This window comes from Tauraco erythrolophus, chromosome 2 (genome assembly GCF_009769465.1).
Source record: "Tauraco erythrolophus isolate bTauEry1 chromosome 2, bTauEry1.pri, whole genome shotgun sequence".
NCBI classification, from domain to species: Eukaryota; Metazoa; Chordata; class Aves; order Musophagiformes; family Musophagidae; genus Tauraco; species Tauraco erythrolophus.
This window is the reverse complement of record NC_141466.1, coordinates 28,730,109-28,757,985: the sequence shown is the minus strand read 5'-3', so window position 1 is coordinate 28,757,985 and position 27,877 is coordinate 28,730,109.

Genomic DNA, 27,877 nt, shown 5'->3' with positions numbered 1-27,877 from the left:
GTATGATGACTACTCGGTATGGCAGGCTAGTTGGTCAGTGTGCCAAAGCCTAATATTTATATGATGAATACTCTAGTAAAATTGTTTGTGGTAAAGACAGAAGCCCTGCCCATGCTGAAATGTGTCCCACAGAGATCCTCCTCTTTTGTCTCCCTTTGAAGAATGAAAAGCAGTTTGCTCTGACTGACAGAGATATTATCATATTTGATTCTTAGTTCCTGTTTCAAGTCCCTGAAATCTGGAACTGTCTAAAGATCACGTGGAAAATCAACTATTTCTAAAATCTGTTAAACTGGCCTATTTACAAGCATAGTCACAAAACAAACCCAAACAAAACCATCTCCCAATCTAGAGAACTTTTGTTTCCTCAGAGATGTAGCTGAAGCAAAAATTTCTGATGCACAGATACAACGGCAATCCTGCAAATGGTTGCCTAACCTGTTCTGAAAACTCTTCAGTGGCAGAAACTTCGTGGTGAGTCATTCCTTAATTAACTCTGATCTCATACACGATAAATCATAACATATCTAAAATAAGGAATACATGAAGCATATAGATGAGAAGCTATATAAAAATTTGGAGGTTTTGTATACTTTCAAAATTTGTAAATGAATGCACTTTTTCAAAAGAGGAATTTTCATGTGGGCAACTTCCCTACATGTAATATTTCAGTGACCTCACACTCACCTCCACATTCTACCTGTAAAAAACCCCATATCTGTGCAGTTAAGACAGTCTACTTTTTCTCCATCTGAAGACAGAGAAAGCAATTATTAACTCTTCCCTCAAATAACCCTGAGGGATCAAAAAAGGAAACATAAGTACAGTTATCTTGTAAAAACGTGGCAGCATCTCACAGTATATTGCTAGATTTGCCCCTCTTTGTGTAACCACTCTACTGTTTCAAATATAAAATACCTGTTTGTGAGGTTTCTCTTCAGTATTCACTAAACCAAACTTTATAAGACATGATAGCTGGTGTGACTGTGCGAACACAGTTCTCTCACAACTTCAGAGTAGAAAGGTCACAATAAGATCACAACTTAAAAGCCTGTCTTACAGGTGAGACAGGTAGGAATAGATTCCCTTTGTTATAAAACCTGCATACTGAACATGGAGAGTATGCTCTGACATTTAACAAAATATTTCTGTTCTCTACCATACATACTAAACATACCTCAATCTCATGATGTCCTAGTTTTAGCTGGGACAGTTAGTTCTTCTTTTTAACAGCTAGAAGAGCTCTGTGTTTTGGTTTTACTCAGAGGCTCGCTCTGAGAAGAATGCTGATAGCAAGTTGATGTTTGAGACTCCAAGGACTTTTCAGTGTGCCGGAGTGCAGAAGCACGGCGGGATAAGGGGGGAGCATAGCTGGGACAAGGGGGACACGATTCCCCTTGTGATTTGTGGTGGAACTTAAGATTGAGGGCCAAACTGGCCAATTAGTATTCCATATCATGCAGCGTCATGCCCAGGATAAAAGTGAGGGTCAGCCGGACAGAAGGGCTTTTGCGCTTTGGCTCTTTCGCCGCTTTTGCTCTTTTGCGCTTGCTGCGCTTTTGCTCTATTGCTTTTTTCTTTCTTTTTCTCTCTCTCCCAGTACTCCCACTCTCGGAGTACTCTCTCTCTCTCTGCCCCTCTCTATTTCGGGGCCTCGCGTTCGTCCGGGATTGCAGCTTCGGGACAAGACGGGCTTCGCATACGAGGGGGTGGTGAGCATCTACACTGTGTATTAAATCATCTGTATTAAATTATTCTTATCTCAACCCACGGGCTTCCCGTTTCTCCTTTAATTCTCTCCCTCATTCCTGGGGGTGGGGGAGGGGGAGTGACTGGCTGTGTGGGGGGTTTCAGCCTAACCCACGACACATCAATATATAATTTACTGTTTTCCAGTGATAATAACAGAATGGAGAACATAAAAGTATTCAAAAGAGCATAAATGTGAAAGGTAAGGTTGTAACCTCAGATATACATCTCTAGCAGCTGCTGCTATTCTGATTTTACTCAGAAAATCAGAATTCACAAAAGTCATAAAGAAAATTGATAACTTCCTTCTCTAAGTGACAGAGCAACCAACAGAGAGAAGTACTATGCTGGACCTTGTTCTCACCAACAAGGACAAGCTGGTGAGGAATGTGAAGCTTAAGAGCAGCCTTAGCTGCAGTGACCATGAAATGGTGGAGCTCAAGATTCTTAAGTAGGCAAAGAGGGTGCTCAGCAAGCTCACTAGCCCGGATTTCAGGAAAGCAAGCTGTCCTAGTTTTAGCTGGGACAGAGTTTTTTTTTTAACAGATAGAAGAGCTCCGTGTTTTGGTTTTACTCAGAGGCTCACTCTGAGAAGAACGCTGATAACAAGCTGCCAAGGACTTTTCAGTGTGCCGGAGTGCAAAAACACGGCAGGATAAGGGGGGAGCATAGTTGGGACAAGGGGGACACGATTCCCCTTGTGATTTGTGTGGAACTTAAGACTGAGGGCCAAACTGGCCAATCAGTATTCCATATCATGCAGCGTCATGCCCAGTATAAAAGTGAGGGGCAGCCGGGAAGAAGGGCTTCTGTGCTTTTGCTCTTTTGCACTTTTGCTCTTTTGCGCTTGCTGCGCTGTTGCTCTGCTGTTTTTTACTTTCTTTTCTCTCTCTCTCTCTCTGCCCCTCTCTATTTCGGGGCCTCGCGTTCGTCCGGGATTTGCAGTTTTCGGGACGAGACGGGCTTCGCATACGAGGGGGTGGTGAGCATCTATACTGTATTAAATCATCTGTATTAAATCATTCTTATCTCAACCCACGGGTTCCCCGTTTATCCCTTAATTCTCTCCCTCATTCCTGGGGGTGGGGGAGGGGGAGTGACCGGCTGTGTGTGTGGGGGGGGTGGTTCAACCTAACCCACGACACAAGCTTTGGTCTCTTCAGGGATCTACATGGTAGAGTACCATGGGATAAAGCCCTGGAGTGAAGAGCGGCCCAAGAAAAACAATTAATATTCAAGGATCACCTCCTCTAAGCTCAGGAGCAGTGCATCTCAACAAAGTGGAAGTCAGGCAAAAATGCCAGAAGGCCTGCATGGATGAACAAGAAGTTCCTAAACAAATTCAAGCACAAAAAAGAAGCCTACAGATGGTGGAAGTAAGGACGGGTAGTCTGGGAGGAATACAGAGAAATTGTCTGAGCAACCAGTGTTCAGGTTAGGAAAGACAAAGCCCTGATAGAATTAAATCTAGTCAGGGACATTAAGGACAACAAGAGCTTCTGTAGGTACATCAGCAGCAAAAAAAGGCTAGAGAAAACGTAGACTCTCTCTGGAAATAAACAGATCACCTGGTTACCAGGATATGGAGAAGGCTGAGGTACTCAATGACTATTTTGTCTTGATATTCACTGGTAAGAGCTCTAGCCGCACTGCCCAAGTCACAGAAGGCAAAGGCAGGGACTGGGAGAATGAAGAACTGCCCACTGTAGGAAAAGATCAGGTTTGAGAGCACCCGAGGAACCTGAAGGTGGACAAGTCCATGGGATCTGATGAGGTGCATCCACAGGTCCTGAGGGAACTGGCGGATGAAGTTGCTAAGTCACTATCCATCATATTTCAGAAGTCATGACAGTCTGGTGAAGTTCCCACTAACTGGAAAAGGGGAAACATAACTGTCATTTTTAAAAATGGAAAAAAAGAAGACCCAGGGAACTACAGGCCACTCAGTCTCACCTCTGTGTCCAGCAAGATCATGGAGCAGATCCTCCTGGCAACTATGCTAAGGCACATGGAAAATAAGGAAGTGAATGGTGACAGTCAATATGACTTCACTAAGGGCAAATCCTGCCTGACTAATCTGGTGGCCTTCTATGATGAGGTTACAGCATTGATGGATAAGGGAAGAGCAACGGACATCATCTACCTGCACTTGTGCAAAGCATTTGATATTGTCTTACGCAACATCCTTGTCTCTAAATTGGAGAGAAATGGATTTGATGGATGGACCACTCAGTGGATAAGGAATTGGCTAGATGGTCACACTCAAAGTGATGCGATCAATAGCTCGATGTCCAAGTGAAGACCAGTGACTAGTGGCGTATCTCAAGAGTCAGTATCTCAGGGATGCTTCTGTCAATCTACTCTGCTCTTGTGAGACCCGACCTGGAATACTGCATTCAACTCTGGAGTCCCCAACACAAGAAGGACATGGAACTGTTGAAGCACATCCAGAGGAGGGCCAAGAAGATGATCCGAGGGCTGGAACACCTCTGCTATGAAGACAGGCTGAGAGAGTTGGGGCTGTTCAGCCTGGAGAAGAGAAGGCTCCGTGGTGATCTTATTGCAGCCTTCCAGTACTTAAAGGGGGCCTACAAGCAAACTGGAGGGGGACTTTTTACAAGGGCATGTAATGATAGGACAAGGGGCAATGGATTTAAACTGAAAGAGGGCAGATTTCAGTCAGATCTAAGGAAGAAATTTTTTACGTTGAGGGTGGTGAGGCACTGGAGCAGGTTGCCCAGAGAAGTTGTGGATGCCCCGTCCCTGGAGGTGTTCAAGGCCAAGTTGGATGTGGCTTTGAGCAACCTGATGTGGTGGAAGGTGTCCCTGTCAGTGACAGGGGGGTTGGAACTAGATGATCTCTAAGGTCCTTTCCAACCCAAACCATTGTCTGATTCTATGATTCTAGAATTCTGTGATTTTAGCTCTCACAGTTGAGTATCAAAACCGTGAAAAGAAAGACAAATTGCAAATAACATTTTCCGAAAAACTATGCAGTCTTATGTTTTTTTCATGAGCAGTGAATAATGTTAAAATGTAACTCAAACAATGCAAAATCTGTTATTGAGCATATTGCCCAATTCACTAATCTTAAATGAGGCATATTAACTGAAGGTGAGCACTGGAAACTCAAAGAAAATAGCTGCAATTGTGGTAATACAATTTGAACTCTTTCATGCTAAAAACATTAAAGATATGCAGATGATGAAAAATATAGAAGCTATCCAAACATTCATTTTGATATCAATTCAGTGCCATACTGGTTCCGAGTATGCCTCAGGAAAGAAAGCAAATGGAAGCTACAACATTGTACATAAAACATATTTTGCAATGTAGATGGATTAAACCCAGTGCTATTGATCACATAAGATTGTACATGTGTAGGATATTGCTTGTTTGAAAAAAAGATACACAGAATAAATTATGCACTCATTAAATACAGAAACAGTGTTTTCGACATCATACCTCATAGTATGGGGAGATTAGACAAAGCAGAGGAGAGTTTGGATTAGCATTTGCCAATAGTACGGTTTAGGAGAACATTGCTTTCCTACTTGCTATCAGTGAGTTCTGTATTTCAGCCCACTATCGACAATAATAATTTATCTAAACTTCCTTTTTGTTTGTTCGTTGTTTGTTTGTGTGTTTGTTTTTTGGAGGGGGTGTTATTTGAGATTTTTTTGTGATTGTTTGGTTGGTTTGGCTTAAGGTTTTTCGGTTTGTTCTCTTTATTCTTCTTACAGCCTGTGATTTGGCAAGATAGTCTCCCAGGTAACATTAAGATAGTTAAGCCACTGAACCTAGAGTTTGCTTCGTCTTTATCTCTTGTTTAGGACATTGGTGTAATTTTTCACAGGTATTGTTTTCACGGGTTTAAGGTTGAATTTGTGTTATAATTGCTGGAGTGTTTCTTGCTCTCTTAGTTTCCTTATATCTGCACATTATTTCCACTAGCTGTTTTCTCATGTGCAATCAGGGCCAGATTTAATCCCGATTTAAAATAGAATAGAATAGAATAGAACAGAACAGAATGGATTGTTTCAGTTGGAAGTGACCTGTGTCAATTATCTAGTCCAACCTGACCAATTCGGGGCTGACCAAAAGCTAAAGCATATAGTTAAGGGCGTTGTCTAGATGTCTCTTCAACAAAGACAGACTTGGGACATCCATCACCTCTCTAGGAAACCTGTCCCAGTGTCTAACCACCCTCTCAGTAAAGAAATGCTTCCTAATGTCCAGTCTAAACCTCCCCTGGCACAGCTTCAAACCATTCTCATGTGTGTTACCACTGGATGCCAGGGAGACGAGATCAGCACCTCCCTCTCCACTTCTCCTCCTCAGGAAGGTGTAAAGAGCAGCCTCTTACATCTCATGCTATTTTTGGTACAGGATTGTACAGAATGCTAAATTTTGTTCATTACCTTGTTCTTCCCCCCAAAAAAAAGATAGCAGATTTTTACAGATTTAAAATGCTAGACAATTCCTAACATGGGCTACATGTAATTCTACGTAAAGCAAAAACGCAAGAGCTGTGCACAATTTAGGTCTCCCTTAACAGTGTCGGAAAAGGCTGATCTAGGATTTCATAAACAAATTGACCTTGTGCTGTCCTCTGCAGCAGGGTGAACTTTGCCCGATGGTAATAATGGCAGTAGTAACAACAGCAATTGCAAGCAGCACTATTGGACTGCAACCAGCCAGGACAATTTCAGGGCAGCTACTATACAGCTCAAATCACTGAGCAAGCAGATGCTTAGCAGGTTGCTATTATATCTTTCAGTTACTGACAAAGAAAACCTCTTGGGCACCACCAGGGCACCCTATTACTGCAGTAAAGCTGCTTAAAACAGAAGCTATCATGAAAAATTACTTGGAAAAAAAAAAGACCCTAAACCAAAAACAAAAACCCCAAAACCAACACAGCAGGGAACAGACTATTATGGCGCACCTCATATAGCCCAGTGTTATAGAGGTCTTCAGGATATATAGCAGCAACAGGAAGATCAAGATAGGAGTTGAAATAGCACCTCAGAAAAGCTGTTAGATTTATTCTTGCTGAGGATTTGTAAGAAGCTTGAATGCTTGAATGAGTGCCTAGCTTGTACTAGGGAAAGACTGAGAGGTCTTTTTTGTTCGGTTTTAGTTTACCATTCAAACGTCTAACAGTATATAGGAAAAGGGTGTAATACTATATTGATGTGCAGATACATAGGTATTTACAACGCAAATATATAAAAAGGAAAATAAAGAAATCTTCTGAAGCAAAATCCATTGACTTGCTCAATGATATGCAGGCAAACACATCTTTCAGAATGAGTCCCTTTGTATGAGAAATTTTTGTTCTTGCTTCTGCATTTGTTAATCCATCATCTTATGCAGATGTCTGAATTTAGGACATTTCTGGAAAACTAAATACCTGTTCTAGGGAAATTTAACCATTTTCCTCTACAGATGGTTACCTAAGCCAAATAGGGGCTTAAAAGCTTCTTCTAATGTCTTTGAAGGAATTTAGGTTGTGAGGGATTCCCAGAACCCATCTGCTTTTGTTCCACAGGAATAGCACTTGAGTGGCCTGCTAGTTTAATTCTTCTGTGTTTATTTAATTGAGGTAAACATGTACTGTGTGCAACTTGTCTGGCAGCTGACCATCCACATGAAATTGCAATTACCATACTAATTCGCAAGTTCTAAACCAACATAAATATATATGTAGAAGAGAGAGTTTATTCCAGTTATTTCAAAACTGGTGCAAAATTCTATAGCAGTTTTGGGCTTGAACAGTCTTCCCTACTAAATTGTTGTACTTGAAGATTGCTGTATACATACAGTGTTATATCTTCTATTTCACAGCAAATGTGGAGACATATATGTGTCTATATATATATGTATATGAACGTATATTAAAAGCACATAAAATACTGTCTCTTTTGTATTGTAATATTTCACTGGGAGAGCCTCAAGGTCTACAACTGTATGACAACAGGAATCTACACAGGGCAAAATGAGATAAAATAAAATGCTCATAGACAGATGTGTCACTAACCATCTAATCAGGAAAATAAAGGTGCTGACTTACAAAAGTGTTATTTACTGGAGTGGTTAGGACACACAGAGATTGTGAAGAGCTCTGCACAAGAATGACTCTTGCGTGGTAACATTAGAAATTCAGTAGTTAATATAGTAATTTGGTTTTGGTATTTATTTCAGTAAATTTCCATTAATCAAGTATTAGTTTTACCTGAAGATTATTTCTGAACCACTTCTGAGGGCAGAACTTTTATTCTGAAATTGCTGTTTATTTTTAGACAGTGATGGGTATTCATAATATTTTAAATGAACTACATGCAAACAAAAAAATTGGTCTTGATGGGTTTCCATCAAAAAAATCCCATTTACATTACATAGAAATATGTGAAAGTGCAATGTGTAGTTAGTGATTACTGTCATATTGATGTTTATCAGCATGGGAAAATTGCATTGAAAATTGTGAAAATTACTATTCATTGTTAAAATGATACACTTTTCATAAATGTCATGTTATTTTTAAGCAAATTAATTTTCATAGAATGGATATGGAGCATTCTTATAGCAAGAAAAAAGACCAGAGTTAAAATCAATCTTAAAAAAAAAGTGATTTCATTTTACAATGAAATATCAACATTATGATATTGTTTACATTTTTCTTAATTGAAAACAAATATGAAATGAAATTAAGAGCATGGTGCCAACATGTTCCAATGAAAATTCAGCAGTTTTTCTATCTGCATAGGTGCCACCTGTCCTCCCTTGGCATATATCGAACTCTGTCAAGAGAGTTGAGTCTACAGTAAGCTTTTCTGGCATGAGTGTTAGCTGGGAGTGAGATTTTTCTCCTCCTTTGCTAGCTGACATAGCTGCGTTCACAGAACATTATAGCATAGGCCTGGCTTTATTCGTGACACATAAAGTTAAAAGCATGCATAAGTCTTTGCAAGACTGATGCCTTTGATTTTAAGACCTTTAAGACCATGTCTATGTTTTCAATAATGTTTTGTTTATGGACACTGCATTAGGCTCTGGTTCCAGAGTGAGTCTCTAAAGGACTGCAGAAATAAAAATTATAATTAAAAGTAATAGGTATTTACAAAATGTGTGGAGCAACTTGCGGGAATTTATGAAGCTGAGAAAAGGGTCTTACAAAAATCAGGAGGAGGAGAGGATTTTACATCTACAAAATCCAATAGATATAGCCATACTGGATGCCCACACAATTTGTTCCAGTATAAATGAAATAGTTTTCTCCTTTAATAAAAGCTTTGGGGAATATGTTGCTAAGAGGTTCTTGTTCCTTTTAATTTGAAAATAGCCTACCCTCTTAATTACTGTATTCAGGCAGTCACGTACCACATACAACAGTTGTAGCTGATGAAGTCATGGAATGCTTTAAATCAGAGCAGGCAAGAAGGATTTAAAAGGAGAATATTTTATTTATCGAGGTTTTCTTTATATCACTCTACAAGAAAAGGAAAAGTAGAAGAGAAAAATGAAGGATGTCTGAGAATTCATCTTATTTAATGAAAGCAATGTAAATATTTTATTTAGAATTTGTGTTTCTTGAATTAAATATGATTATTTAGTAACTTAAACTGCAAGAAATATTCAAAGCATGTTTTCATTTTCAAGACCTCTTCTCAGACAAAGAATTAAATAAAAATATTTGACAGCCATCAAAGTCATTTAAAAATCAATCAGAAAATTATGACATCTTTCGACTGGGATCTGGGTGCTTTCACTTGTGAAATATTGTAGACGTGTTGTTTCATACTGCTTCTTACATTTCAAGGAAGGTTTCTGGTAAACATTGTTCCTTGGAATATGTTCAAATTGGTACCTGAATTTTTGTGATGTTGAAATACTGTCTGATGTTAATGCAGGGGTTGTTTTTTGTTGTTGTTGTTCAAAAAATAAAAAAGAGAAAAAAGCAAAGCTCAAGGATACTGGTTACACCACAACATCGTTAGTATGCAAAGATATAGGAATACTGGATATCATTCAAGTCCAAGGCCAGTAATAATTTCACATGTGTGCTGGCACAATATATAGAAGGTACTGAAAACTCTAACCAACGAGTCAAATAGAAATAACAAACATACATAGAAAACGAGTTGTAAAAAGTCTTTTGAATTATGGCTTTATGCAGGAGGCATGATGCAAATGAAACGGCAGCAATTTCACTGCCTGTCCTTCTTTTAAAGCATTGAATAAAAATGGTAAGTTTTGATCCACATGCTGTATACCGATCAAGTATTGCAAGAGCTGGATGACATTTACTCCAAGACTTGCTTACTAGATTTGGCACAGGTCAGATTCTTTACTTGTTTTAGAGAAGCTGCTTCCGATTTAATGTGCTGTAAATCAAACTGAAGTAAGAACTACATTTATTGAGACGAACAGTGCAAGCTAGTGCTAGCTGCAATATTTCATAGGTAAATATTGGGCTGGAACACCTCTCCTATGAAGACAGGCTGAGAGAGTTGGGACTGTTCAGCCTGGAGAAGAGAAGGCTCTGGGGTGATCTTATAGCAGCTTTCCAGTACTTAAAGGGGGCCTACAGGAAAGCTGGAGAGGGGCTTTTTACAAGGGTGTGTAGTGATAGGACAAGGGGCAATGGATTTAAACTGAAAGAGGGGAGATTTAGATTAGATCTAAGGAAGAAATTTTTCACTCAGAGGGTGGTGAGAAACTGGAACAGGTTGCCCAGAGAAGATGCCCCATCTCTGGAAGTGTTCAAGGCCAGGCTGGATGAAGCTTTGGGCAATCTGCTGTAGTGGAGGGTTTCCCTGCACATGACAGGGGGGTTGGAACTAGATGATCTTTAAGGTCCCTTCCAAATCTAACCATTCTATGATAATATTCCTTCAGAATACGTTAGGTTGACCAGATAAGATGGAGCACACCAGTTTCTTTCAAAGATACTGCTGAAAACTCTGTAATTCAGAAAAAAAGTTAATTACATAGTGTATATAAAAATGTGTATCTATATTATTTCTTCTGGTAAATTGCTTTGAGGAAAGTCTAGTTCCATGGTCACCCTCCAGCCAAGTAGGTCTATTGACGACACTTTGGTATCTCAGATTGCCACCTTTCTCTCCCACTGAAGCACATCATACTGACAACGGCATGGGACAGATGCCTCAAGGACCACTTGTTCTTGTGAGCCAGGTACAGCATCCATTAATACGCTATTGCTCTAGAGTGGACAAAGAATCACACAGAATCACAGAATCACAGAATGTTAGGGATTGTTAGGGAATGTTAGGGATTGGAAGGGACCTCAAAGGATCATCTAGTCCAATCCCCCTGCCTGAGCAGGACCACCTAGATTAGATCACACAAGAACGTGTCCAGGTGGGTTTTGAACAGTGTCTCCAGAGAAGGAGACTCCACAACCTCTCTGGGCAGCCTGCTCCAGTGTTCTGTTACCCTTACTGTGAAGAAGTTCTTCCTCATGTTTAAGCGGAACCTCCTATGTTCCAGCTTGTATCCATTTCCCCTTGTCCTGTCATTGGATGGCACTGAGAAGAGCCTGGCTCCATCCTCATGACAGTCACCCTTTACATATTTATAAACATTAATGAGGTCCCCCAATTAATGGTCAGTAATTTCTGAAAATGGTCAGTAATTTCTGAAAGAAGCCTCCTCAAGAGAGAATCAAAGACAAATCCATTGGTTAGCCCACTCCAGCACAGAGAGATATCTTGCAGCCCCAGATGTGATTGCTAAGTTTAGCTTCTGAAAAGTTGTGAGCTCAAACGTTCACATGAGGAACTGTGTTTTGATTAGGCTAATTCATAGCTGTCAGTCTGGTTAATGATCTAGTTTGGAGATCACTGGCAGAAGAAGCAAAAAGAAAAATTTTCTCTGGAATATAGCAACTGGACAAAACAGACAGTATCGATCTGAATATTTTGCAGTTGTACAGTTTATGTGATGGTGTTTCTGGCAGCAGGAGAGGGGCTGCAGCCCCTGTAACTTCTCTGGCTCCAAAACCAGTCAGACCAGTCTCTGGCTGGGTTGGACCCCCATTCCCTCCAGCTGGGGCTGAACCAGTTAGCCCCTCTGCGAATATCCTGTTTAAGATGGGGACAAAGGAGCCTGAAAGATGGCTTGGATCTGCAGCGGAGAGAGAGGGGAGGTGAGGGGCTGCCCCTCCAGCCTCCTAGGCGGGCAGCTGCCCTCCCTGGGCCAGCATCATCCAACTGGAGATGACTGCAGTGGCGCAGCTTGGAGAGCTACAAAGCGCCCCACTCCCGGGGCACACGCTGGGCGGAGTTCATCCTGCTGGGACTGCCGAGGTCCCTCAGGTTGATCGGGCCCAGTCCAGCTGCTTTGGAGAGAGGACTGAGATATAAGTGCAATGGCCACGTAGACAACAGGTCAGCGAGGAAGGAGCAGAAGGAGGTGCCAGAGCTGAGATTCCCCTTTGCCTGTGGTGAGACAGCAACAGCCCCCCTGCAGCCATGAGAGACACAGTGGAGCAGAGACCCACCCGCAGCCCGTGGAGAACCCCACACTGGAGCAGAGATGCCTGTGCCTGAAGGAGGTCATAGAGAAAGGTCTCCATTTGCTGCTGGAGACTGGTGACGAAGTAAAGATGCATATAAAGTTCATGGAAAACCCATGCCGGAGCGGGTGGCAGCTCCCTGAGAAGCCATTACTCTGTGGAGAAGAAGTCCACTCTGGAGCAATTGGATGGGTAAGGATTGCATCCTGTGGGAAGGATTCACATTGGAGAAGTCTGTGGACTGTCCCCTGAAGAGACAATCCATTGGAACAGGGGAAAAGAACATAAGGTGTCCTCCTTCTTTAAGAAGGTAGCAACAGATACAACGTGTGACAAACTGACCTGCAACCTCCACCATTCCTTGTCCTCCTGCATCACTAGGGGAGGAGGTTGAGCTGGGAAAAAGGGAGAGGTGAAGGGGGAGGTGTTGTTTTTAAGATCTGGTTTTGTTTCTTGTTATCTCCTCTGAAGTAACTGTTAACAAATTAAATTGATTTGTCCCCAGGGCCAGTCCATTTTCCCCAGAGCCATGGGTGGTGGGTGATCCCTCCCTGTTCTTACCTTGACCCTCAGTCCTTTTGTTACATTTTTCTCCTCTTCACCTCACAGAGGGGGAGGAGTGAGCGAGCGGCTGAGTGGTATCTTCGCTGCCGGCTGGGCTAAACCACAACAACAGCCTAAGCAAATGATAACTTGTTAGACAGATGAAGAACAAAATCCCCTTCGAATAATGATAAAAGCTTCTACTTAACTTTTCTGTGGTTCAAAATGATATATTAGTGAAGGCAACATCAACAAATCTCTGAATGTGGAAGCAACTCCATCGTCCCAAACTGTAGTTGATGAAATGGCTGCCTATGCCCTTTACTCAGACTACATAACTAAACATTGTATGTTTTCTACCTAGGGTTCTGGCAAATTTATAACGTGACAGAATATCATCAGTACAGATTTCATGATACATCATTAAAATATGTAAATAATGCTGTTCTTAATATAACATAACATAAAATTTAATAAATTATTAATACCTCTGGTTTACAGATGGGGATTACCTTGATCCTTCTTCACCCTTGGAGAGTCAAGAAATTCCATATAGTGAAAGCCTTGTATGCCCCATATTAATAAAGTGAAATTTCTTAGCATTCCCGGGAGCTTTACAGTGAAATGTTATACCTAGTCAGAGTATCAGTAAAGACACATTATAGGAGGCATGTATTTTTTTAAGAACAGTTTATGGGTATTTCTTATAGTACCTTTTACAAATAATTTCACAGATCATGAGAAAACATTAAAACTACCTCTGCCTTTATATTCAGTTGTGGGAGTTGGGATTTTTTTTTTTTTTTTGCATTAAATACATCCTCTGTAGTTTAGTTGCCAAGACAGAAGGGAGGCTGATATGTCACCAGTGATATGCTAATTCATCCATTTTGCAGTTGAATGAAATGATTGTCCTAGTGTATATTTCTGCTGCAATGGGAATTGTCCCATTACAAGCTGAGGCTTTAGTGTTCAAAAATGCTAATACTGTAGCAGTTGATGCTGTGGTGATAAGCAATAAATGATGGAAGGAAAAGGGAAAAAAAAAGTAGTCTTAATGCATTTAGACATAAAACTACAGTTTTCTTACAAACTAATACAAAGAAATATAAAAAAAAGCTCGGAGCTTATTTGTACATTTTTTTCTCTTGTATTTACTTTTTTATTTTAATTTCTTCTCCCTGAAGTTGCAGGGTTTTATGGAATTATTTTATTATATTTTATTTCGTTTTATTTTATTTTAATGGATTGGAAGTGAAATGGGAGTATTGCAGAACCGAGGGTACAAATCCCTTTGCAAAGCAGTGAGACGGGTCACAGGAAAAATTTATAACAAATAATGGCAATACTATCATTTAAATAAGGATTAAATAATAATGAATTTTACTGGAAAAACACTGAAAAACATGAGCTGTAGATAAATTCATCATAATCACTGCAATGCCAATTAAATATTGACAGAGTAATGAGACACTTGATAACACTTTTCTGTTGTTAACTGAATAGTGTCATGATGGAGAAACCGAAATGTTAGAAGACAGCATCTGCTACAGAGCGTCTGTTTAAAACCTGAGAGATATCTTCATATACAGTGTGCTGTTCCTGTAAAATTAAATTTTACTACCCTTGTTGGCAAAGGGTGTTGACAAATTCATAGTAGACTTTCTGAAAACTATTCAGATCCTCATGAGGCAGGCCAGAAAGTTCAGGTGATCACAGCTTGTACAAGTTCATTTGCAAACATTTTTTGAGTATTCTACCATAGTTTTTGATTCAATATTCAGACAATGCAGTTAATCTCTCGATAATGTGCTGTGAAAAAACAACAGATAAGATAGTTTCCGCTCTTCTGCTCACAAGGGAAATTTTTTCTAAATTTAAAAAAGATACAATCTTTCTGGTAAGATTATAACTGAAAAGAGTTATAGTCCTAAATCTATGTTTACTTATCAATCAATAATTAAGCCGTTTTTATGCAATATGCTGATATTTTCATTTACATTTATCTTTAATTTTAAAAAGAAAAAAAAAAAGAAAAGGAAAAAAGTCATCTTGAAATATTGAACTGGATGTCAGCGGGTGAAAAACTAGAAGAGCTCTTTTAATTTCAAATATCAAATAAATAGTCAGCTGGTTTAAGCACTCTTCCACTGCAGTCTCCTAGCTGCTGATGCTCCCCAGGACCTCTCTGTGTCTTACCTTCTCCTCCAGTGCACAGTTCAAATGTTTCTGTACTTGCAGGGTGAATTAGACCTGGCTGAAAAAACAATCCAAAACCAAAGAGGTTATTTTTCAGAGAAATCATTTACCCTATTATTTCCACTGTGGGTAAGCAAGCCTGTGAACAAGAAGGCTAGTGAAAAAAAAAACAAGATCGGAGCAGACACTTCTACACCACTAAAAGAAAACTAACTTCTAACAATGGTCTAAGTAATAGCAATTTATTCCAGGTATCAAGGCAACTCCTTTGCATAGGATTTTGTCTATGCTTCTTCTATTGAAAAAGTGTAACAAGTTCTTCCTCATTTTCTGGTGCCTTTAGGTTTCAGCCACCAATGAAACACAACTAGTGGAGCTCACTTCCTGTGCTTACATGAAACAAACCCTTCTCTATGTCATAAACTAGAAATTTGACTCCTGTCATTGCAACATAGTGAATAGTAGGTGAATATGGGCCAGAAACCCAGTTCTATGGATACTGAAGGACTTTTAGGAAGAAATTTAAAAAAAGAGTTGAATGTTTTTTTTTCTGCCCTGGCCTAGGATCTGGTATAGTTTGATTGAGTCTTCTGTATTCAAACAAGAAAAATCCAGACACATAAAAAAACCATTGCAAATTATTAGCTTTATCAACAAGCACTACTAAAAGACTTGGCTAGAAGAACAGGTGATGGAGAAATGAATGGGAGAGCAGGTTTCTAATCTTTTATCCAGATTTCATTTTTGCTACTTTTGGATATCAAAAAAGCATTACTGATAATTTTCAGCTTTTTGTCATTCTGGCTAATTTTGAGGTGTACAATGACTGTTTTCTTTGTTGAAGCAAGATTTACAAGAGAAAATATATGCAATTTATTTTTAGACCAGCTAGTATGATTGGGAAAAGAGTAAATTTTCAGGCCCTTGCTATCTGAAAGAGGTAGCAAACTTCAGTCTAAACACAGGCTGACAACATTTGTTCTGAGTTTAACTTAATTATGTGAGTTTGGGTTTTCTTAGTGCTTGACTAAGCCTTTGACAACTTGTGAAGTGGTATGTGAGTACTGCTGAGACTGAGAACAAGATGTTGTTTTATAAATATACTTGGCAGAGAAAAAGAGGAATTCATAGTGAAAATTAGCTTGTAAAGACTCAAGAACCAGGGTATGTGAAGTAAACTGGGTTTTGGCAAGCCCATTCAAGTAAATTTACCTAACATACAAGCCTGAGGGAAGACTAAGTTTTACCATTCACCCATCATTCATTCTCCTGCTCCCATTTTAGCTTCTAAACCCCGTTCTTCCCTCAGGGAAAGCACTACTTACTGTGATTTAACTGGAGAAAAAAGGCATCAAATCCTACACAAATCTAAAAATGCAATATCAGGCCATCACTCCTAAGGTCTGACTCATCATAGGCCCAGCCAGCTTCTGGGTGCAGCTATGCTTCTCTGTTAAAAAAAGGGATGATAGGTTGATAAGAGAGATAAGTAAGCTTTTGATGTCAGCTCTAGGGCACATAGCTAACCCAAAAGAACTGAGAGCTCTTAAATTGATCGACAGTGACTGCATGATCTTGGAGGTAAGTACCTCAAGGAAGTTCCCATGGTCACACAAAAAAAAAACAAAATAAGGAGAGTCAATATGTTGCAGCAAGGAAAGCACCATTAGATAGAAATAAAAGAATTCGTAATAAGAGTTGTTAAGGACTGCGGCAGGTTTCCCAGAGCAACCTGAGGTTTGACTTTGGAATTATCCTTGCTTAGAGCACATGTGCCAGGGACCAGCAAGATTAGACACTGCACCATAAAGGAAAGGAACCCTACAGCTGATAGATGCAGAGGTCTGCACCAGATATGAACAGGTGCAGATGTCTTACCGCTTAAACAGAGATGAACTGGGAATCATACATTGGTCCTTTGAGATGTCATAATTGTACCTGTTCTCTTCCAATTTTAGCATAATTATATGCTCCTTGCCATTCTGACATCCTTGGAAAGAGTCTTGGGCACAGCAATTGTTTTCTTTAAGCTGCATCCCTGATATTAAATTTCAAGTCCAAGGACCAATACAAAATAGAGACTAGTCCGTAAAAGTCCCGAAGTCCTATAACAGGTACTTTTCAGTACTCCTGCCTCCTGTTTCCTCTGGTTTTGTTTGGTTGACCTTTTCTAATTTAAGCCCAGAGTCTTGGGCAGAACTAGGTATCTTATTTGTGATTCTAATTGTTCATTTCTTCTCTTTTTTTTTTTCTTTTAAACTGAGTTTCACCTTTTTTTAAATACTGATGCCAATTTTGAATTGCTTAGTGTTTGGGGTGCTTAATCTGTAATGTAATTAAAACTTACATGATCTTCCCTGCTTTGTGATTTTTAAAACCTTTCCTTTTTGGCACAAAAAGTTCACAGAGAACTTTTTTAACAATCCTTATTTGAGATTTTTTACTGCCATTTCATGAATTGTCAGGATGAAAGCAACTATCAGAAAGTTCTAAAATCTGCAACAATAGGCATATCCCGACTTATTTTGACATTTTAAAATGTATTCCTTTTCTATTTTCCCCTGAAAATACATCTTGGAGTGAAACCTCATGAAAAGTGTAAAACGACTCCATACTGTGGTGGATTTTATAAGAATTATTGGAAAAGTTTTGAAATTCTATTGATTTTAGCAGCTTGCTTAAGAATAGCTGAGAATATGTGCATATACATAGTTAACCCTTCTGACCTTTTATGTAAATATGTATATTTTTACTATATTACATTTTGGTTTAATGATAAACAGGCATACTGCAAAATATACAAATCTGAAACACCCCTGGAAACAGAGGAATAAAGACATCATCTGGGCCAACTCTTTACTTCCAGAGAAAATCAAGTAACACACCTATAATAAGTTTAAAGTTTTCCTAGTGCTTAAAATAAACCATTGTTTCTGAAAATATAACTTCTCATTCTGGTAATCAGAACAGCGAAGACACAGAAAATCACTCTCTTTCCTACAAGAAACATTTTCACCTTGTGAGACTGTTATAAAGTCTCTGGGACCTGTTTCTCCTTCCTGTCCAGGCACACAATGTTCTATTTTTAAAAGAAAACAAACCCAGTCCTCCAGATTTTCCAGTCTTTCTTCACTAGTCCTGCATGCTCTGTTGAAGTTTTACTCTTCTCTACCTGATTCTAATTTTTCTCCAGCTTTCTAGGAGCATCTGAAACTGGAAATAGTTCTGTAGCTGCACTGTTTGGAGAGGGATAATTATACCTCCCTCATTTTCTGCTTGCAACACGCTTCCTAGCATGTCAGAAAATACCATTTGTCTTTTCAACAGCAGTAGCTGTTTATTTGAACACAGTTCCAGTCCTCTATATCCCAGATTTGTATTTTTCCCAGCCTGGTTGCTATTGTCACTGCATATTTTGATTTATTTTTCTTTACGTGTGTAGTTTTTCTGCTTTACTGTGTTGAATTTCATCTTAAAGACTTCTGACCATTTTATCGATTTATCAGGATGAATTTGAATTCACAGCTTGTCCTCCAAAGGGTTTGCAGCATTTATTGTTGGGTGTCAAGGCTGATAAGTCATCTAAGTTGTTAATGAAACCATTAAATTACACAAGACATAAGACAGATCTCTGCAGGGCCACCCACATCAAGCATCTTCCTAGTTTCTTGACAGCAAACTGTTGATAGCTGCTATTTAAGCTTGATAATTTCAACCTGATGTGAATCTGCCTGTTGGTATTTTAATCCATACCATATGACACTGTCTGAAAACTAGGGAAATACAGAACTCCATTAAAAGGTAATTGTAAATTGCAAATAGGCCAGTTACCTGTCATATAGAAGTTCATTTCTATTGTGCATGAAATGCTGGCTAGAAAGAAAAAGAAAAAGTACACTGAGCAATATATGGGAGCTTTAGTTTGCAATCACAAATTCTGTCATAACGTGACATTTCACCCATATTGTCTTCCATCTTTGTATTCTGTACAGATAATTGCATAGCAATACGCTTGCTTTTCACATTCCATCCAATCAGCTATCATATTATCATTCTCATCACTCATACAACCTTCAAAAAGTGTTAACATCTATCAGCCATCTCCTTCGCTTTCCACACCTGAGGCAAATATACGTTAAACTCTTATGCTATTATTAATTCAGTTTGTACGGAATATAGCTCACCTTAACCTGAAATGGGAATAAACTCTAGAGTATTCTATTTAAAATTTTAAATATAAATATTTAAATATTTTAAATATTTAAAATTATGAGCAACAGAAATGTAGGACTTACAGAAGTAAATGAAATTATTTTGTTTTTCTTCTATATCAGAACAAAATAATCTTGAAATTCTCTTTTGGTAACTGGAATTTTTTCTTTCCACTGAGCTTTGGTCCATTTGTCCCGATTTGCTATGAAAGTTCATACCAAATATTTGCAGAAACTCCAGAAAAAATATTTATCTCCTACTTACATCAGCATAACACTTCTTTTTGAAAAGCAAGGAAACAAAACCCATTATTTCAGAAGGCTGAACATGCCCACAGCACTCAAACATTTTGGTTTTGCTGTCTTAGACAAGTTTGGACCTAGCTTTAGATAGCCTTGAAGATGATGTTAGAGACCTTGAATTTAATATGATGTTCCATGAATAGAGCAATATATTGAACAGGCAACAGATTTAATGGGTAGCCACTGTTTCCGAGGTGCACACTGCAATATTCTGTAACAGCTGAGCTCTTCATAGAGCTGTGCTGTCTTGGTGTTGCTCAGCCCAGAGATGATGGAATTGTGAATAACTAAAGAGAGTCCATGATCCATTACAGAGGAAAAATGTTTTCACTTTACTAGAAATGAAATGAGAGGAATCACACTGATACTCTTTCATTGACAGCTTGTTGAAATTTCTTTGAATATTTCTACTGGAGGGGCCTCACAAGAATTTAGGCTATCTTAGGAAATCTGAAGACAGCAAGAGCTGTTATGTATACAATAATGGTCTAGGGACAGGACAGCTTTTCACTGAAAATGTTAACACTTCCCCAAAATAAAAATCGCTGAAAAGCAGTATTCTGTGGGGAAAATAAACAACCAAGACCAAACAACAACCAAAAACCCCAACAAACCAACTCTTAATTAATGATGTTGTAGTAAGTTTTATTTTAGCCTCCAGACTTCTAGGGGGCAAGGGAGAGAGGAATTGGTAATCACTTTTAATATATCCCTGTGTCAATAATATGATAATTTTATCATCCTAATGACAGTCTCCCAGTCATACCATAACATGTTTCTGAAAGAGAAAAGGCATATTTTAATAGATGTTATTGAATTGTCAAATTTTATCTCACATTCCTAAAATCAAAAATTAATAATAAGATTTGACAACCTCACTGAAGAAGTAGTCTTGTTTAATTTTTGCAAATTAATTTTGTGACATAGTAAGAGTTTGTTACGCATTTTTAATGTAAATCATTAATCTGATAACGACATTCAGTAACTTAAAAGGAATGTGATATTGCACGATATTGGTCTGATATCTTATTAGGGATTTCATAATTTCTTGAGAATGCCTGTTTGATCTAACATCATCTGGATTTTTATTTAGTTAGTTGGTTTTTAGAGGACAGGTGATAATTTTTGCTCTTTCCTTGTACAGAAGTAATGATTGTTACCTTTTTAAGAGCAGAAAATTTCCAGAAAAAATAAAACTATAAATATTTTAGAAACAGAATGATGTAGCAAAAATCAAGATGTATGATGCTATCTTTTTCCCCAGAAAACCCCTCAAAATACCTTTTCAAATGTAGTATCTGAGGAAAGATATGCAGGAAAGCGGTGACACATTAAGTATAATCTCTCTCTCATTCATTCTATTTTATTTTATTTTTTAACAGTGCTAAGACCGCTGCGGTTATCTTCAAGATACACAATGAGATGATCATCACGTCAAATGCTTGCAATCTGATTGCTTGCACCTTCAAGATGCAACTTCTGCTATGACCGCCTACAGCCATGTTGATTTACACTTGTCTATTGGGATGCATGTGGTTGCCTCCACAGAGTGAATTTACACTCATTAATGCTTAACTAGAAAGAACACACAAACTGAGGCTCTAGAGTGAAAAAATGGGTGATTCTCTGTGTTCCATTGATTTTGATTGACTTCTGAATATTTGTCCATATACATGCAATTGTCAAATCAGTGTTCAACACAGCAAAAGAAATGGCTACAGAGTGGCTTATTGGATATTGGTGAGTATAGAGGAAAGATGAGTAAGTGTAAGCTAGAAGAAATAACAAGACTATTTTCCTCCAAAGTCCAATATGTGAAAGTCAGTACTTCAAAATAAAAGAAGTTTTAAATACCTGTGTTTGACAACCAGTACCAAACTACTGCAGTTACAAAGACTGCAGTATTCATTACTATGCATTTTATTCAAGGTAACTTAGTATTTGAAATCAAAGTGATATGAAATTCTTTTAAAGTCATGCTTCAATTTGCCTTTTTTTTTTTTTTTTTTGCAGGAACTCAGTAATTCAGACTTTGTCTATAGTGCTAAGAAGGGATAGGTGACTCCTAAGAAATTTATTCCATTTCAAAATGCCTGTCGAATAGAAATGAGATACTTCAGTCTCCGAAGATACACACCTCTTTCCATTAACCACAGAAGTAGCATAGATTGCTATCTTAGACTAAACTTTTAGGTTGCTAAGGTTAGGTGAGATCTATCTCCTATCCTTCTCTAATGCTCGGAGTACTATGAGATGTGCTAGCAGTCCTTCAGTTAATTAGAAATTATTCTTTTCTACAGAATCAGCAAACATCTGTATTAAATCATGATGCATGCTCAATCAGGAAGTGTTAAGGGAGTTACATTCCACACTGTAGCACCTTCTTTCTCACAACTTTGAATACTCTGGATTTATTTTTATAATGAAGAAAGAAAGAGGGAGATAGAAAATCTGAACCTGGAAGAAGAAAAAAAGAAAATAAACAGAAAATTACAAAGTAACACATGAAGAATAGATACTGCTATAAACCTAGATTCTGGAGACACTCTTTAGGAATGATATCTTGCATAAGTGGTTTCTGTGGCTCCATTTGCACTAGTTTTTTCTTTGAATTTATGCTTTGTTCAAGATAACTAACAGCTTTCTTTCACCCATTGTGTATACATTTGGAACGCTGAATACCAGTGGATACATCTCTGTTTGCATTCCTCAAAGTAGAATTTTACCAGCTAACATCTTGGGTACAGAATGGTTGAATCAGGAAAAAGGAGAGAGATGATATTCTACAATTAATTTCATAGAGAGGCAGGAAGAAATCTAACTCATTCATATAAATACCACAGTTCCTGTATTCAAACTGTGGTTTCTTGAGTAGCTCAGCTTACCAAATCACCTGTTTCTGCCAAAAAAAAAGCATGTGTTCCCTTTCATTCTTTTTCCTCTGCCTACCCCTGCTGCTGCGTCTAGTAGTATGGTCGCACTCTCATGTGAGCCTTGACATTCATAGGATCTCTCAGATCATCAGCTCAAAGTAAGAAACTATCTTAGTTTACTTCGTTATGGTTCATTTTCTGTGAGGTTAATTAGTTGCATTAGTTCATGTCTGGTGCAAAAAATAGCTGGGGTTGGCACAAAGTTTACAGTGAAAACATGTACCTGGGAGTCATAGCAACTAGGGTTTCCCCTTTCAGTAGAGATGAACACTTAGATTACCGCATCAAGTTGATTGGAAATGTAGCTGCAAGTTGTGGTTTCACGATCAGTTTATTACAATCTAAGAACATGCTGCTGTATGTTCGTACCATCTCCCTTGTGTCAGCATTGATGGTTATGCAATCTAAAACTATGCCAACAAATAGTAAATGACTAGTTTTCTATATTAGGATCTGTATAGTTCTCCAGAGGTTATAAGACATGAGTAAGATAATGTAGAATTTATCACTTGTACTTGTAAAGGTGGGTTATTGGATTCACAAAGCTACTAAAATTGGGGCAGAAGTACTGGAAGCATACTTTTAAGAACTGAACAGTGTTTTCAGGACATGTAGCAGTGTGATGGCAGCATAAAAGGTCCCCGTGGTACTGTAAACATTCACTGGCGTCACAATATTGGTATACTAAACAGCTTTGCTACTTACAGTTCTGGTTTAGCAAAGTATATGATCAAAGACTGAATTTGAAGAACGTGAAACATCTTAACTTTAGTAGCATGCATAGCTGGGACTTGAACATTTTCTGAAAAATTTTAAGTTGCCATTCCTCCCAATGTACCTTTCTTCTCAACAGTATTACCTTCCTTAGGAATTTCTTAAACGCCATCATTAAAGTGAAGTGCAATAACAATAATTCACCCTCCACTTACATACATATTTTTCTGCCTATTTTCTTCAGTGAAAGATTGACTAATAAAACCTAATTTCTGTGTGCAGCTTGTGCTGCATGAAGAATGTGTATAACAATGAGAGGTGTATAACAATGATTGACTTCAAGACATGGCTGACTTTCACCTTATCTATGTGCGTGCCAGCATATCTGAGACTTTATTGCTGTGCCGAAACACAAATGCAACATCAATTTAATCATAATATCGTGTTGGGATTTGTCTGACCTAACTTTTGCTAAATAGTAGGTCTAAGGCATCATCTCAGTTCCCTCCCATTGCTACAGATGCCAAAGACAAGTGGGATGAATCATCCTCTGTGGTGTCCAAGTGTCTCTACTTACTAAAAAAAGTTAGACTAGCTTTGAGATCATGCCTTACTTATCCAGAAAAAGCAGAGAAGGATTAATCCATTGTCTCTAATGAACTCTCTTCATATGAATGATGTATGTATTAGCTCCAGTTTGTATATACCAGGCTAGTTTTTGTGGTGTGCTGGGAAATACTGATTCTTACTGCATCTAGACAGATGATAACCCTTTCTATTGACTTAAGCCAGCAGACCTATCTCATACACCAGTTAAGATCTTCACTTTTCTAGTATAAGAAGTAGAGGCAATGTTTCGGAAGTAATCCAGGAGAAGGCTGATGCAGAGTACCTTGCACTTATCTCTTGTTAACAACAACATTTCTCCAGCTTTTGCTATGCTGGACTGTATACAAAGCAGGACATGCAAAGTTTCTGCTTGTACTTTACCTTATATATAACAAAACAGAGTTGCACTAGACAACAAAAGCTTCATACTTGGTATTTAATATGTCACAACTATCTACTGATTATGCCAAAATGTCACTTTCTGCTGATAGCTCAGTAATATGTGAAAGGTTCTCAAATGTTAAAACTTAAGACTGCAGTTATCTCTGTTTTTTTCAGAAGAGAGGGATTTGTTCTTCTTCTGAAAACCTGAAAAGCAAGACATATTCTATCTGTTTTGCAAATGCATGCAACTTTTAGATCAGTGGGGCATTGTAGTAGCTGCATAATGGGTTTTACGGAATGCTGTCTCTGCAGTTTATGAGCAGTAGCTTATAAAAGGTTGGTAATAATGAGTGGTTTCCATTACATATATTTAAAAAATCAATGTCAACACTTTTAAAAGAAAAGAAAACATTGCTCAACTCATACATGTAGTGTTCAGGTTGAGTATGATTGCTTCATACTGAAACACCTGTGGGGCAATTCCTTTTCACAAACAAAAGTAGAGTGCATAGAAAAGATCATAGATAATCACTGCCTAGTTAAAGCAGTGATGATATAAAGTATCAATCCTTCCTCTGCGTTCAAACAACTCATTCTGGACGTGCTCCACTTAAGTCTTTTAACATAAAGGGATAGAAAATACCCAATATTCTCCATTAATACCTGGGAAAACGTAAAAGTCCGCTGACTCCACAGTGCTTTCTTAAGGTCAACGCTGTAAATACGCTATCAGGATTTCTGCTCTGTGGGTGACTTTTCTCACTCACTGATATCAGAGTTGAAGTCCTAAGAAGCACATTATCATCAACAGCCAACACACCTTATCATACTCATCAATCAGAGAGGACTATCCATTGTAGTGTGTGACTACAGCACTGTCGCCCTCTGAGTAATCACAATTTCTCCTTAGAAGCTTGTGCCACAAATCACTCAGGAATGGCAGCTCTTTTGTGAGCGGAGATATACATATCCACACACAGAGCAGCGCTCCCCTGAACTCTCTATCTGCAGCCACAGGGGACTGGGAGGACTGATTGGCTATGGACGTCTTCACTCAGTAACACTCATCTAAATGAGAAAGACTGAAAGAAACCAACCTTGCATGAGCTTCCACATGCCAAAGTGGGGCCTTTTATTCCATATTACAAAATGTAAATTCAAATGATGTGTTTAAAGAATCAAGAAACAGATTCACAAAAAGCAAAGAGTAATGTGTTTTTTTTTTCCTCTGCTTATCCACAAACATAGTATTTTTACATTTCTCTTTATTTTAAGGAATCCTCAAGACTCTATTCAATATGCAAAATCCAAAGATTAATGAAATATACTTCTAAAATATATTTTTTAATCACTGGATATGGTCAACAGGTAGATTAAAATTCCTACCCTATAGTGTGTTTATAATGAAAGCTTTTGTTTAGTTCATTCTGCTACACACTGCAATAAAAATATAAAATTAATCACAAATTTTCCTATCTCTTTTTTGTAGATTATATAACTATTACAGAATGTATTGGAAAAAAAATAATATAGAGTAAGATTGGAAGGCATTTTTGAGTTATTTAATCCTACATACCCTCTTTCTACCCAGAAATTAACATACTGATAATTTAGTTTTCATCTCATATTAAAATTGTTCCTTTATCTGACACTACCAAATCAAGTCTTTTAACTGAAATAATGACTTTAAGAATGTCTGCCTTCTCAAAGGGAGAGGGGAGAAAAAACAAGGAAAATAAAATTTAAAAAAACTCCTTTGAACACCTGTGAGCTGTTGATTTTAGTTGAACCAGAATATGATGATTCTTCATGGATGAAGTAAAGTTTCACTGACTGACTGATTGCCTGTAAATTGCATTTCATTATCTTTTTCCTCTTTCCATTATAACTATGAAGAACTCCAAATTAACAGGATTATGGATCTCAAATGTAAAAATCTAATTTCTGGTCTGTGTGTGATATCATATTTGCTGGACAAAAGACATCAAGAGAAACATATTTCTTGTGTTAGAGAGCACATTTGAGATTTCTGGAGAAAAAATCATGAAAGTATCATCATGTTCTCTTTCTTCTTTGTAGAATTACTATGTGTACACAGATTTTGTTTATCTGTAGAAAATTCCCCAAATCTGTACTTATTTATGTTGTAACTTCATTCAATTTAAAAAAAAATATAATCTTTCTAGCTTTATATCATATTAATTAACATTATTAAAAGTGTATTGCACAGTCTTTAGGTGTCTTTTCTACATCTTAAAAAAAATCAACAATCTTAAGAGATTTCCAATCAGAAGACTATGCCAAATTAAAATTAAGACTGAAAATTAATAATGTTGGGAGAAAGGAATGAAAAGAACAAAAAGACCTGTTGTAATTATCAACAACGTAATAACTATAGGTCCAGTAATAGTTACACTGTTTAGAAAGTTTTTCCTTTTTTCATGCAAACTTTACTAGTGACAGAGAATTCACTACTAATCTATATATGTCATTTTTCTTGCTATTTGACCTAATAGTTAAATGTATGCATGATCTTAGTTAACTTCACTTCATATTTGTAATCACAATTTATCCAGCCCAAAATTGCACCTGTTCGATTATGTTTGTGTGCGAGACTGAACAGTCTTCTATTGTCTGTTCCTCATGCAAGTATTCAATCTGTGACACAATCATCTTTCTGGTAAATAAGGTTGAATTCTGAAGCCTCTCAATAAAATGTCTGTTTGCATTAGACCAATGTGCTAGTCATCCTTTTCTGAATGTTTTCTTATGTGTCGTAATTCTTCAGTCATGGACCAAACAGTTTAAGATAGTACATGGTTGTTACTGGTGTGCTGATGACAAAGTTAATACCTTTCCTGCTACTTCTTGATACTTCTCTGCTCATAGATCTATAGATCTATACAGATCTATAGCTTCTCTGTTGTACTGCATATCTATTTCAAATGGATAATACACTATGAATATCAAACCCTCTCCAAAATCCCTTCCAGTGCCCAAGTAGACTATCCCATATGGATCATATCTTCTACATTCTTTGTTTCTGAAACTGTGGCTGCATTTGGCTGTACATGTATACTTTGCATTTAACGCCCACTTTATGAAGTGGTTCACACTACTTTTGTTTCAGTAAAAGGTGATCCTTTATACTGCACATCATTATTATGAACATCATATTCCTCCTTTCTTGTAATTGATAAAATTATCAAGCAGCGTCAGGTCAGAATTCAGTTCCTGAAGGATTTCACTGGAATGTGGTTCCTCACAATGATTTCATATTTTGCCATTTGATTTGGAAGCCTATCAATTTTTCAGATTTCTGTTCATTTCATGTGTCATGTGAATTTTGTGTCACTTTTCTATGGGCCTGTTCAAGTTACTTATTCATGTGGAAATATTATATTTTTTTTATTGCAACTCCCTAGAGCTTAAATGAAATTTGAGTTCACCATTTTCTGAGTTTTCACAGCTTCCTTTTACAACTGTTACCATGTACTAATTCTTTTTCCATTCCAGAGCTACAGAGATAAGACAGAACCAGAGTTCTGTCTGAGGAAGGGATAGTGATTTTAAGCACATCAATTACTAATTATATTGTATTGTATTTTAAAGATCGGAGATATGGATGAAAACGAATGCTCTACAATGCACTATAAAAACAGTATTTTACCAAGAACTTTTATTGAATT